The 14,207-nt window shown below is 43.3% G+C and overlaps 1 protein-coding gene across 2 annotated transcripts in view; it reads left to right on the plus strand.

The window, feature by feature from the left end:
- The window catches only part of LOC126526143 (uncharacterized), a 168,473-nt gene that overhangs the window by 10,600 nt on the left and 143,666 nt on the right, over positions 1-14,207 (plus strand). The window lies entirely within an intron of this gene.

Here is a 14,207-nt window from a genome sequence, read left to right on the forward strand (position 1 = left end):
TTAAATTATTATATTTCTGTATGGCAGTGATAGACATCATTCATGCAGATCATCATTGGTATCTATGAAATTGTCATTAAATGATAATTTTTTTCTGCTAAAGTAGGTAACTGATAATGCACAGTGATTAGTCATCACTAGTGATATGCTCCATTCGTTGTTTTCGCATTTTGATACAGCATAGAGTTATGGGCATCAAATTTAAGTATGAGTCAAATGATAATTCAAGTGTTAGAACTAGGAGATGCGAAGAATTTGTCACAAGTGATCACAAACCATTTTTTTTGGAATGACAGCGGTAGCCGTCAAACGTACACATAATCGTACATATCTGTCAAAATGTCATTTAATGAGCATTATTTTTGCTACCATTGCTGTGATAATGAAGAATGATTAGTGATCACTAGCGATAAGCTCAGTTCAGTGTTCCCTTACTATTATAGAGCATATTGTCATGGATGTCAAAGGATAAGTAAATGGAATGCCAATTCAACATTAATGATTAGGAGATGCTAAGATTTAGTCACGGGTTATCGTGAATCACTGTTTGGTGTGATGGCGGTAGCCATCGTTCGTTCATTTTGCCGCATGTGTGAATGTGTTTCTTTGAATACCTTCCTCTGTTTGGTATTGCAGATGTGGTCGAAGCAGTGCTGATCACTAATGATTATGTTCACTTAGATTTTTCTCTACTATTTGCAAATCGCAGCTTCAGGGACATAAAATGAAGCTAAAAATGATAAAATGATAAAAAGGTGATTCAAATATGACATTTAAGAACTGAATGATTTGAGCCATTAGTAAATATCAATAACCTTCTTACCGTGATATCATTTACTTGTAAGTGCTGCCAAGTAGAACAAAGTGTCAATATGCCAGCAATTAATTGAAGAATATAAAGAATATTAGCGATACATAGTTATTTTTGTTGTTGTCGGCATTTGATATCCTTCACTGTAAGGGTATCACATGAACAGTCGTTAGCGGGGTTATTAAAAAGCCCCTCAGCAGGCTCCATAGCAAATTTTGGTTATACGCTGGAAGTTATATGTCCTCTAGGGAGCGTTCTCCCACAAAAATTTTTCACTTCAGCTCAATAATAGCGTAGATAAAAATATTTCAGTGTCGTGAACTCATGATTTCAGGAGGCAAGCTTCATTGCAAACATCGACGCTCTCTCCACTTGCTTCGTCTAGCCTCCGCAGGTGAAATTCCTTCTCTGCGTTCTCCCATACCGGAGATCGAGGATCATGGGGCAGATACTGCACGGGCCCCACCTTCATTTTTTTTTCTTCTCATTTTTTAGCGGTGCAGCGCACTTCCGTTGACGGCATCATGCGTGAGCTTTTCCGATTGTCTCATTTCGCGCAGTGCACGATTTTGTGCGCTGTGCATGAGGATACCTGACGGGCGGTATAAGTGAGTGCTACATGAATACTAAAGGAGACACAAGCGGATCACAGAGCATAATCACGCACTAGGACATATCAGAAAATGACATTGCTTCGGTGTCTGCGCATCCAACTGCATGACGTGGGAACAAGCAGATGCAACGGAACTATATCTCTGTTACAGTGCAGAGTAAAACATAAGCACATAAACATTTGGTTTGTGTGTTTTATTATTTAATTAAGCTTTAATCAGTCTATTCAAGCAACATATTACACAAATACCAGATGTTGCCTTGAATAATTCACAAATTCACATGTCACCACAAGTGACGTCACAGCACGAACACATGCGTAGGCACACTAGCACGTGTATGTCACCCTCTGGCTTGGAGCGTGGCGGTCGCAAGGAGAAGGGCAAATGGTGTTCGGTTTGAAATTTCCGATCTTCCGGCGGCACGTAGCGATGTAATACTTTGCAGACACGGTCGTTATTGCGCACTCTATGCTCTGTACTTGTCAGCTCAAAATGGCCTGACCTGGTGAAGGACCCTTTAAGTTACATTTTGTAGGATTTTATATGCTTTAGTCCTGAGAAATGACAGGCGAACACAGCGTTGACAGTGTTTTGCAATCTGGACATCAGCTGTGACGCATGCAGGACGATTTCGCAAGTTTCGTACATTCAGAGAACGGTGGCCGATTTGACCATTTGGTATTCCTATAGATGTTTTGAAAGGATGTATAGTGTGAAGCAGTAAAAAGGGCGACAACCAAGGACAAAATTCCCAACAGGTCTGGCATGGCCATAAAGCCGCTCAAGATGCAATTGGTAAGAATGGATTTACAATAAGAAGAAAAAAAACTTCACACCTTTTCAGAAGCAAGCATACCCGTGTGCTACTATTTGTATTTTGTTTTCCTTCACTTAAAGAAGAATGTACTATGAACAGAATGAATTATGAATGCCAGGAATGCTTCTATTTGTTTTGTTGTGATGCATTTTTGTGTAACTAATTCGTTTCGGGGAGAGCCTAATTTGATTGTAAATATGGGCTTCGTCATCTCTCTCGACCATTGCGTGTGGGCAATAGTCATGTCAAGCTTCTTGGATGCTCTCTATATTCCTGTTTATTTCTGTACACTGTGTGCGTCTGCTAGATGGGCGCTTGTGTTCTAAAGGCCCAGCATTGCATAGTTTCATCGACGGCTGACAAGAATGTAGAATGTTGAGGGAGGCGAAAGCTTACACTCGTGACCAGCTCGTGTCTGTCGTTTCCGTGGTTCAACTTTAGAAACCCCTTCGAATAGCCACAATGAATTTTCCGTTTTAAGTATTACAGCTTGACTTCTGGTCTTTATGATACTGCTGACTACGTACTAGGTAAAAGTAGGAAGTCCTTCTATACTATGGGCTCACAAGAAGTAGTAAAGGCAAGGCGCAGAAGACCAGGACTCAAGAAGAAGAACACAAACGACAGGACCGGCGCCAGTCACAACTAAGTTCATTTCCGCAAGAAGCCTACCTTATGTAGGTTATTCACGCCGAGTCACGCACGAAACTGTAGAAGTAAAAAACCAATCTATCGACCACTCAGGACTCATATCTGGCACATAATATCGAATGAGCAAACAAGAACCACACGTGGATCAGCACGAGAGGCAATTGATCTAGTATAGTCTTTTCCAAGCCAACGGGGACAAAAATCAGACATAAAAAGTACCGTCTACGCTTCACTATCAAGCTATCCACAACATAAAACACTTCAAATGCCTAAGGCCCAGTCAGTGATAAAACCCGCACGACTATGGGAATAATGACCAACGAATAACGCAGAAAAAACATGAAAAAGGCGTCGAAGTACAGCGTCTGCATCAAAACTAAAATCTGCAATAGCCACTCACCAAAAAATTGATGAAAGACGTGACCGCGCGAAAAATGAACCACGTGACAAACAATGAAATGGACAGAAGTGTTGAAAGATAAAGGTCTAAAGAACAGCGTCTGCGTGAAAAAAAATGCAACAAAATCTTAAGAGCCACTAGGAAATCGTCAACAAAATAAAATCTAGTTAAATAAAAGGAAGACAGACGGAAAAACCAAATGAAATCACTCTAACATGAGGCCTAAATGAAACTTTCTAAAAAAGTCGTCTCCTTGTCACTAAGCACAATGGACGGCCTGCTGACGGAAGTGTTTCCCTCTTTCTTGATGAAATAGGCTTACACAATTTCCCGCTCGAACCTGTCTTTTCCAAACTTCAAAAATTTTGTTTTGTCAAACTGAGGGCGGCAATCAGTGCAGTCTCTGCAATGCTCTGCAAGGAAACTCTCTTCATTGTTGCGCAGATTACGACAATGTTCCATTGCACACTCATTGAAACATGCCATGAACCGAGAGAAACGCCCCGCTTGTTCAATTCAGCATCAGAAGAAATTCACTGAATGCAGGACATGTGTCGTCTACCAAATCCCTCCAAGCTGTGGTCGCAGCTATATCGGACAAACAGGTCGATGTTTCAATGAGCGTGCAATGGAACATTGTCGTAATTTGCGCAACAATGAAGAGAGTTTCTTTGCAGATCATTGCAGAGACACCACTAATTTCTGCCCTCAGTCTGACAAAACTAAATTTTTGAAGTTTGGAAAAGACAGGTTCGAGCAGGAAATTCCGGAAGCCTATTTCATCAAGAAAGAGGGAAACGCTTGCGTCAGCAGGCCGTCCATTGTGCTTAGTGACAAGGAGACGACGTTTTTAGAAAGTTTCACTTAGGCCTCATGTTAGTGATTTCATTTGGTTTTTCCGTCTGTCTTCCTTTTATTTAACTAGTTTTTATTTTGTTGACGATTTTCTAGTGGCTCTTAATCTTTTGTTGCATTTTTTTGACGCAGACGCTGTTCTTCGTTGTTCTTCGCTGTTCTGTGCGTCGTTCAACTCTTCTGTCCATTTCATTGTTTGTCACGTGGTTCATTTTTCGTGCGGTCACATGTTTTATCAAATTTTTGGTCAGTGACTATAACAGATTTTAGTTGTGACGCAGACACTGTACTTAGATGCCTTTTTCATGTTTTTTCCGTGTTATTCGTTGTTCATTATTCCCATAGTCGTGCGGGTTTTATCACTGACTGGGCCTTAGGCGTTTGAAGTGTGTAATGTTGTGGATAGTTTAAAGGTGAAGTGTAGACGGTACTTTTTGTGTCTGGTTTTTGTCCCCGTTGTCTTAGAAAAGACTGTACTAGATCAATTGCTTCCCGTTGTTAGGATTGGGGGCTCAATCCCATCGCTCGTAACCCGTTGTCAAAATTGGAGTCCGGCATGAATTAGAAGGTAGCTGGCCCATGCCGTCATCCAACTTATCCACGCTGAGGATGTTGATGAGGGGAAGGACTGCTTCTCATCGAGAACGAGGAATATGGGTTTATTTACAGTATTTACATGCAGTTCATCAGTCTAGCATGACTGCGAGAGAAAGTGTGTCAGTCTAACATGACTGCTTGAGAGGGTACTGAGTATCCGCACAACAGCGGTTTATAAACACTCGGTCCTCCCCCGATGCCCAGGTGACGGAAGCGGCTGCCTCTTTATGCGAGAGCTTACTTACACACACACACACACACACACACACACACACACACACACACACACACACAGCCCGCTGCTGTCCGACTGTCTTAGCAGAACTCTGGGCTTACTTCAAGAACGGTACGTGGGAAGGGGTCTTCGTCGACGTTCTTGCGGCACTTCCCCGCTCGCGGCTGACTAGGGCGGCAGTGGCGAGTGCAGGCACAAAGCCTGCTTTGTCGAACCCGGCTCCAGCGACGGAGAGTTGAGGATGCGTGTATTGTTCTCGACACACAGTCGACTTAGTCACGCCGTGGCTAGAGGTTTGCGGCGGCGCTCCAGGAAAGTTGCCGCCACTGTCGCAATTGGCCGGCAAAACTTGCACTGCAGCTGGTCGTTCTTAACATCATGCTGATCCACGTGTGGTTCTTGGTTGCTCATTCGATATTATGTGCCAGATATGACTCCTGAGTGGTCGATAGATTGATAAATTGAAGGGCCCTCAGCATTGTTGTTTGCCATATTGATTTTTATCATACCTAAAATGACTGGCACACACATCTAAACAAATGGGCAAACCTTAATTTGCGTGCCCACCACTTCCACCACCCATCAAATGCCACGGTAAAACTGAAATACGCCTCAGAAGGCAGAGTCACACTGAGCGTGCTTGCTGGAGTGTCGTCTGCTACAAAGAAGGAATGCTCAAGTTAGTGTGCTTTACTCTAGACATTGCATTTGAACCACGTTATAAAAGAAAGATCTCTATACTTAGCACATATTCAAATGTAAGTTGCCAAAATACTTCCTATGCAACGTCAAGGCGTCTTTGCTATTGAATTGAATTGTATTCTGTGGTTTTACATACCAGAACCACAATTTATTTATGAGGCACATCGTAGCGGGGGACTGCGGGTTACTTTTGACCACCAGGGGATCTTTAAGATGCCTCCAATGTACGAGACACAGTGTTATTGCATTCGCCCTCATCGAAATGGGGCCGCCACGACCTACATTTCCTATTGAGTACTTAAATATATGAGAAAGAAGCGGTAGAGGAAAATGTTCAGCTTTAATATACAAAAGGAGTTTAAGGAGAGTAACTGCAGTGAAGGCTTGTTTAGCATTACATTAGAAAAAATACCTCAGCAAATTGGAAGTTAGTGCTATAGCAAATAGTATTTGAGTATGATAAGCATTTTACAAATCGTACCAAGTGTTTCCAAGTGTTGTAATGGCAAGGAGGTGAACAAAACAGGCTGATATAATGGCAGAGCCTAGACAGACTGGACTTTAGACTTCTCTTCCCACTCGAGAGTTTCCTGGAATACGCTCATGAGCTGAATATACGTGTTGCATTGTCAGTTGAAGACATTGTCTGGCTTCTGCAATCACTTTGGCATGCGTGGATGCACTTTATGGACATCAGTGACGGCTACTCCGATGTTGACTTCCTGCGATTTACAAGAACTCGAACAAACTTTGTGGCTGCTGCATTGAGGAATCAGAGTGCTATTCTATGGTGTTGAATTTCCATTTCTTTCGACACAGAATGTCGAAGCATCATTTCCATTTGAAATTATGGTCCTTTTGCATGATGTCCCGGACGTTCAGGTTGTTCATGTAGAGAACAACTACAGTATTGGCTACGTATTTTTACCGGTGAATACAGGCCACATTTAATTGTTTTTCAGCTGCTTTGCTGATGTGTGGGATGGGGATGCTGACGATTGCCAAATTTAACTTGTGACAGTGAAGCACTTCCTTATTGGCTACATGGATTAATCCATATAGGTTCCCTTGTTTTTGGGTTTCATGTATTTTATGTAGCGTAAACATGAAGCGTTATGTTTGAAGAGGAAAATGAGAGAAGGGAGGTTCTTGCTGTCAGGTAACCTAAAGCCTTGAAATTTACTGGTAACATTCAAGAACAATTAATGCAGTACTAACATGGATTAACGTAATATTGATGTTTGAACCTAATTATTATTGTGGACCTAATTATTTGATGAGCCTAGTGAGGGTTGGGCAGCATCTGAAAAAGAAATTATAAAGTTCTGCTCAGAAAAACTGAACGCTTCAATGGCTGGCGCACAGTTCAAACGTGTGCATAGGCCAGGTAAATTCGGAGATGCCAGACGCAGACCCATTATAGCGACACTGAATTTCTTTAACGATAAGCAGCAAGTCCTTGCATTTGCTCCTAAACTGAAGGGATCTAAATAGTCGGCGAAGATTTTTCATTGGCTACACAGCACAGCAGGCAAGGAAAATACTTATAGAATTTGCTAAAACACAAAAGAAACCATTTAAACTCTTGACAGGATGCGCATGGACAGCAAAACTTTTGTGTTCACCCGTGTCAGCAAAGCTGTTGGTTTTCAGAAAGATACCTCGCAATTAACACATGTGCACGAAAGCACCACTAAAAGCCCAGACCACCTCTGGTCACTCCTTCTTTTCTGATATCATTTACTAACATTGGAAGCATAATGCCCAAGCGTGATGCCATCTGCTCTTTTCTAGAAGACAATGATCTGGTATTCTCACAATCACAGAAACTTGGTTGTAGCAGTCACAAATAATGAAATTCTTTTTGATAGTGAATACTATAACATATATCGCAAAGACCGCATCGACAAAATAGGTGGCAGTGTCCTTCTTGGTGTAAAACATACGGTGACTTCGTACGCGCTAAATCTTTACTCAAGCCTTGAGATCATTTGGGTGGTCTGTGTGGCTAAATACACGAAAATCTTAATTGAGACTTGTTACCTTCCTGATTCTAACAATACCTTTGTACGCAAGCTTCATAATAGTATCGCTAATGCCAAAGATCTTTGTCCCACTGATGTAATTTAACTCTTTGGAGACCTTAATTTTCCACTAATTGATTGGACCACTTTATTTTCAGCATGTTGCCTTTCAACAGAATTCACTGTTCAGCCATACCGTGGTGTGAACATGTTAGACCTGTTACTTATGAATGCTCCGTATACATTTAAGACAGTGTCTTCCCAGAAAGGCTTTAGGGACCCTAAATTAATTGCAGTTACATTGGGCTTGCCTCTGCCATTCACAGGTATATCAAAAAGAAAATCCGGGACTACAACAAAGCCGACTAACAAAATGAATGGAGAGCTCGAACTATTTTTCAATATAGTTTTACTATTGTCTTTCTACAATAGGTCTGTAAATGAAAACTAGGCACTTTTCAGAGACAAACTGTCCTCACTTATTAAGCAATGTATCCTAATTATCACAATTTCTAACGATAAAGCAAACCCTTGGTTCACCAAATCTCTTCGTAAACACAGAAACAGGGAAAAATGTTTGTATTGCAATGCGAAGCGCTCTGGTACACCTTCTGCTTGGGAACAATATAAACAATCTTGACCAGTTACGGTTCCGCAATATGCAATATTAAACATGAATATTTCCACAACGATTTGCCTTCCCTTTTGCAAAATAATCCGAAGAAATTCTGGCACTTCATGTCCTCTACCAAAGTAGTAACCACTTATCATTACTGGATGAAAACAACCTTCCTCTCTCAGATTCTGAATGATCTTGTACATTTAATACATTTTTTTCATCCGTATTCACATGGGAAGATGATTCCGACGAGCCATCTGTCCCTGAACACAACTGCCGGTACATGTAGCCCATTGAAATCATGGTGGATGGTGTTGCCTGTATAATTAAGCAGCTTAAGGCATCTTCATCAGCCGGTATTGATGATATTAACTCCAAGACGCTAAAAAACACCTTTTCCATATCCAGCGCCATATTATACCACATCTTTTGGCAGTCACTGTCATTTAGACTACTGCCAGATGACTGGAAAATTGCTAAAATAATACCCAGTTTTAAATCTAGAAATAAAAAGTCACCTGCAAACTACCGTCCAATATCACTCACATGCATCTGCTGCAAACTTCTTGAGCTTGTAATCGCCTCCCATGTCTACAACCACCTGGAGACGAACAAATTCTTTCCAAGCCAGCACGGGTTCAGGAAAAGTGTGTCATGCGAAAAACAGCTACTGGATACCAGTTCCATGTTTCTTGATTTTGTAAAAGCTTTCAATCGTGTCACCCTTTGCCGCCTTATTTCTAAATTATCTGCCCTTCGGTTAGAATGTCTCACTTTATCGTGGCTTCAGAATTTTCTTTCCCTTCGCAAGCTCTCCATGACGGCTCCTAATTTATTGTCTCACTGTTCATACATCTCTTCTGGCATCCCACAGGGCAGCGTTCTAGGTGCGCTTCTTGACCAACATAAATGACCTGCCAAATAATATATCATCAAGTATTAGAATCCTTGCCAATGACTGCATGGTATATAGACCAATAAACCATCCCGACGACTACCTTATCCTTCAATATGATCTCAACATTATCTCTAACTGGTGCAACACCTGGCTCATGGCCCTAAATACAAACAAATGCAAAATTATTTCTTTTGGACGTAGGCGTGATGTTTCTAATTTTTCCTAACACATACAAGGAGACAAGCTGTCCCAGACATCATATTATAAACACCTTGGTGTTTACCTTATACCAGGCCTCTCCTGGTATGATCACAACTCTGCTGCCTGCGTGAAAGCCTCAAAAACATTAGGTCATTTATGCCGTAACCTTTGTCATTGTCCCTTTAATGTTCGCAAATTATTCTAACTTTCCTTTGCCCACAACTTGAATATGCCTCATCTATTTGGTTTCCTTCTGCTCATGATCAAATTAACAGTCTTGAAGCAGTTCAGAACAGAGCCGCCCATTACATTTCAAGGAACTATGACCATCATCAAGTGTGATTCAGCTTAAACTCAATAATTTTCTTCAACCATTGGCCATTCACAGCCAAATGGCTCTCCTATACCTTTTTCACAAGTACGTCTACAGCAATAAAATCGCCTTGTTACATCTTGAATGCCCCCTTCTCATGTCTCGCAGGCTACATAATCACCTCAGCTTCACGCGCATCTTTAGTAACGCGAATGCTTTTAACACATCGGCACTTCCACAAGCCATCTGCATATGGAATCATCTTCATGGTGGTATCACCTCTGATAATAACCTGAATACGTTTCGTCACAAGGTTGAGGTGAATTTTTTGCAGTAGCGCTGTACTGTCATGTGGTAGTGATGGCGAAGAAAGCAGCAAAACTGAATGGTGGAACTAGTGTTTATTAGGCAAACCTGCGGCCTCAAAAGCAGGCTACACTCAAAGCGCAATGATAGCGGCGAACACAGTCTGAAATCGATGAAAATCTTATCTGCCGGTCAACCGCGTCGACTTTTACACATGAGTCATCGAAGGTTCCAGCATAATCGGTGGTATGCGTATGTCCTCCAGAAAGTTCTACATAATTCGCGTCGCGCATACATGCAGTAAGATTACACAAGGTTCGGCGACGACCGACAGCGAATAGAACCATCGATAACATTTCATAAACTTGCGATACATGCAGGCGCGTCCTGCGCAGAGCGATAATATTTCTTATATGATGAAACGCGGTCATTCGATAAGCAAGTGCTTATGTCAATATTAAAACTGAACATTTTTCTCTACCACTTCTTTCTCATATTTAAGTTTTCAATAGAAGATATGGGTTGCGGCGGACGCATTTAAATGGGAGGCGAAATGCAAAGACGTCTCTTGTACAGTGGGGCCTGGTGATCACAATTATTCCAGTCCCCCACTACGGTGTGCCCCATAATCAAATTGTCATTCTGCCACGTAAAACCCCTGAAGACAATTCAATTCAATAGAAAGAGGCCCGACTGTCTGGCACAGGAAGTATTTTGGCAACGAACATTTGAATACATGCTAAGTATAGAGTTCTGTTATAACTAGTTAAAACGCAACGTTTAGGGTGAAGCACACGAACTTGAGCATTCCTTCTTTGTAGCAGACGACACTTCAGCAAGCATACAGAGTGTGACTCAGCCTTCCTAGCCCTACTTCAGATTTACAGCGCCACTTGACGGGCAGCAGAAGTGGTGCTCGTGCAAACTACGGTTTGCTCGTTTGTTTGGATCCTTGTGCCATACAAATTATTACGGCAAACAACAATGTTGAATGCCATTCAATTTATTCAAATCGTTCGTGAATTCCCAAAGCCAGTTAACTTATTTGAAGTGCTAATAATTTAGTGCAAACACAATATCCATGAAAAGCAACCGAAATTCAGCGCAATCAAATTCCTGCGAGGGAGCCAAGAAGAAGGTTTTAGTAGCCAGCTTTATGAATTTTTAAGCCTTTTTTCCACTAGAACATTACAAGAGGCATCAACTGACTTTAATAAATCAATCAAAACAAAAATGGTAACGTAGCAGAAGCAGCGCTTCATCAATCAGCTTGTAGCAGATTGATGGGAACTGAGCTAATTCATCTTTGTTGTCTTACAGTGTTCATATAGTACTCACCCCCTTTGCTTATCGCAGCTCAAGTTATCTGGAAAGGTTAGTACATTAAAAGTGCTTTCAGACTCTTATGAAGCAATTGATGATCCGCACTGAAACACTTATGCCTTTGAATGCAAATGCTGAGCATAAAAGCTATGAGTAGACCTGCAAGAGACTAAGCTTTATAATATCAACTAATGCTCTTTGTTAGAAAACTATCCATTTTTTCTTGCACGCATCACTGAGCAGTTTTCACGTATCATGAAATTGCAGGGCAGCTTGCACAAAAGTGCACTTATGCCTGTCGTAGTGTGTCGTGTGCCTGCTCCAACAGATTTGCTTACCCGGTAATTAACACATAGCTCCAGCCCACTGGCATGGATTCTGCCGGCTCTTCCTGCTGGTGACGACGCCCAGGAGGTCACCCAACCTTTCGCTGCTGTGGTGGCCGCATTCCAATACATCAACTTGGCACCATTTTGGCCCAACAGCCCCAGCACCTGGCTCCTGCAGGTCAGGCATACTTCTGTCTCTGGCATATCACCAGTCAACAGACTTATTTCTTACTTCTGGTGTCCTCCTTACCTCCAGATATCGACGAGGACTTAGCGGATGTTATCACCTTGCCAGACCCCACCCATCCCTTCAACATTTTGACAGCGGCTATCATTTCCCACTAGTTAAGCGTCTTGATGACCTCGCGCCCATTCTCACGCCAATCTTTATCAAGGTTTGGGTCCCGCAGTTGCTCCCCGGTGCCCGCACGTTCTCCAGAGCTTCCACCAACAGCTCGTCTTCAGCTGTGTGTTGGTACCACCGCATATAAGGCACCTCTGCTCGCAAGTGCAGCCGTCTGTGCTCCTGGTCGGGAAATGCTGCGACCAGCCACTGACGTGGCAAGGGGTACTGGTCGAAGGACATGTCGCCTATTCTACGTTTGTGACAAGATCAGTGGTGCTCTCTTCCTTGTCGACACAGGAGCCCAGCTTAGCGTCCTACCTGTCTTTTGTGCAAGTAGGACGGTAGATTGCTGTTGCAATGAACAGACCTGCCCGCTCCAAGCAGTAAACAACCCTGCTATCCACACATACAGCGAACGGTCTCTTAACCTTGGATTGCACTGTACGTTCCGCTGGATTTTCATTGTTGTGGATGTCTCGCATGCTGTCTCTGCACTGACTTCCTCAGTTCCTTCAACCTTGCAGTAGACATGTATGCTCATTGGCTCATTGATCTCAGCTCCCGTCTCACCATCAATGCATACTCTCCCTGCAGGGGCGTCTGCGTGAGCAGGCGTTTGGTGTGTTGCAACACCACGTGCCCGAGCACACGAGGGTTGGGCCCTCTAGCGTGTAGCCATGCGTGGCTTATCCATGTCTGGGAATATGGCGCTCCTGGGGGTTGTGCCGATGCCGGGTGTTCGGACCTCTTAGGCCCCCTGGCGGAGGCAACACACCTCTTTCGCCTCTGCTTCACATAGACGGCACCCCCATACTGACCCACCCAGGCGAAATCGGTAGTTGCCTTTTCCTGTCTTTCTCTCTCCAGCCTTCGTCTTTCTCTCACTTTCCACCTCTCCTCTCTTCTCCTGGCTTTCCTTTAATTCCAATTTTTCCAGGCAGCAAGGGTTAACCTTGTGTGAATAGCCAACCTAGGTTATTTCATGTTTGGTTATAATGATAACGTACAGCTGGCGTTTGCAGGACCTGTTTTTACAGTTCCTGTAGCGTCCCCTTGTAGGGCTCCACAATGGGTGGGTGGCGTTATTGCTGAAAACTACACATTCCTCTATGGATAGTTCGTTCCCTCCACTCCCTGATTGCTCTCAGAAAAGAGGGCGCACCGATGAATTTTTCCAGTATTTTTGTCGGCAAAAAGAATCCTTCCCCCAGATGAACCAATTTGAACAATTTCACCCTTTTTTGTTTCCAAGTCATTGACTGAAGCGTTTGGTCCAGGTTATAAGGCGTTGAGGATGGCAAGCGGTGATCTCCTCTTGGAGCTCCACGATCAGAAGCAGTATGAGAAATTGCCAAAACTAGTGTCATTTGGGGAAACCCAAGCAATTGTAACTCCACACCATACGATGAGCACAACCCGTGGTGTTGTCTCGGACCATGACTTGCTGGAGCTCACTGAAGCTCAACTCTTGGAGGGCTTCAGTGAACAGAATGTTATCAATGTCAAAAGAATTTTGATTAGGCGTGACAGCAAAGAAATCAAAACCAAGCACGTGATACTCGCGTTCGGCTCAAGTGTTCTGCCCGAGTCTATAGAGGCTGGGTACATCAAGCTCTACATTAGGCCATATGTGCCAAATCCCCTCAGATGTTTCAAATGCCAACATTTCGGCCACAGTTCACAGAGCTGCCGTGGCCGCCAAACCTGTACGAAATGCAATGCCGATGAACATACCTCTGAATCTTGCGAGAACACTCTCCACTGTGTAAACTGTGATGGGGAGCACATCGCATACTTATGGTCATGCCCATCCTAGAATAAAGGAAAACAAATTGTCGCAATCAAAGTCAAAGAAAATATATCTTTCAAGGAGGCACGTAGGCGGGTGTCCTACCTGCCTAAGAGCAGCTTTGCCAACGTGGCGCGTCAGGGGGCAGCGTCACAACGGCTTCTGGCGGCTGTCCTATCCACACACAGGGAGCCGGCGGTGACGCTATCCGGGCCCCCAGCGGCTACATCTTGTGCTGTTCCACCACCCCAGAAGAGGGAACCATCAACCTCCAGGCAGATGCTTTCAAAGGCCTCGTCCAACATGCCAGGACCTTGATGTCAAAAACAGCGCTCGGAAGACCGTGTGTCCAGTGCCTTGCAAGAGGCGATGGACAC

This window comes from Dermacentor andersoni, chromosome 8, assembly GCF_023375885.2.
Source record: "Dermacentor andersoni chromosome 8, qqDerAnde1_hic_scaffold, whole genome shotgun sequence".
In the NCBI taxonomy this organism is placed as follows: Eukaryota; Metazoa; Arthropoda; class Arachnida; order Ixodida; family Ixodidae; genus Dermacentor; species Dermacentor andersoni.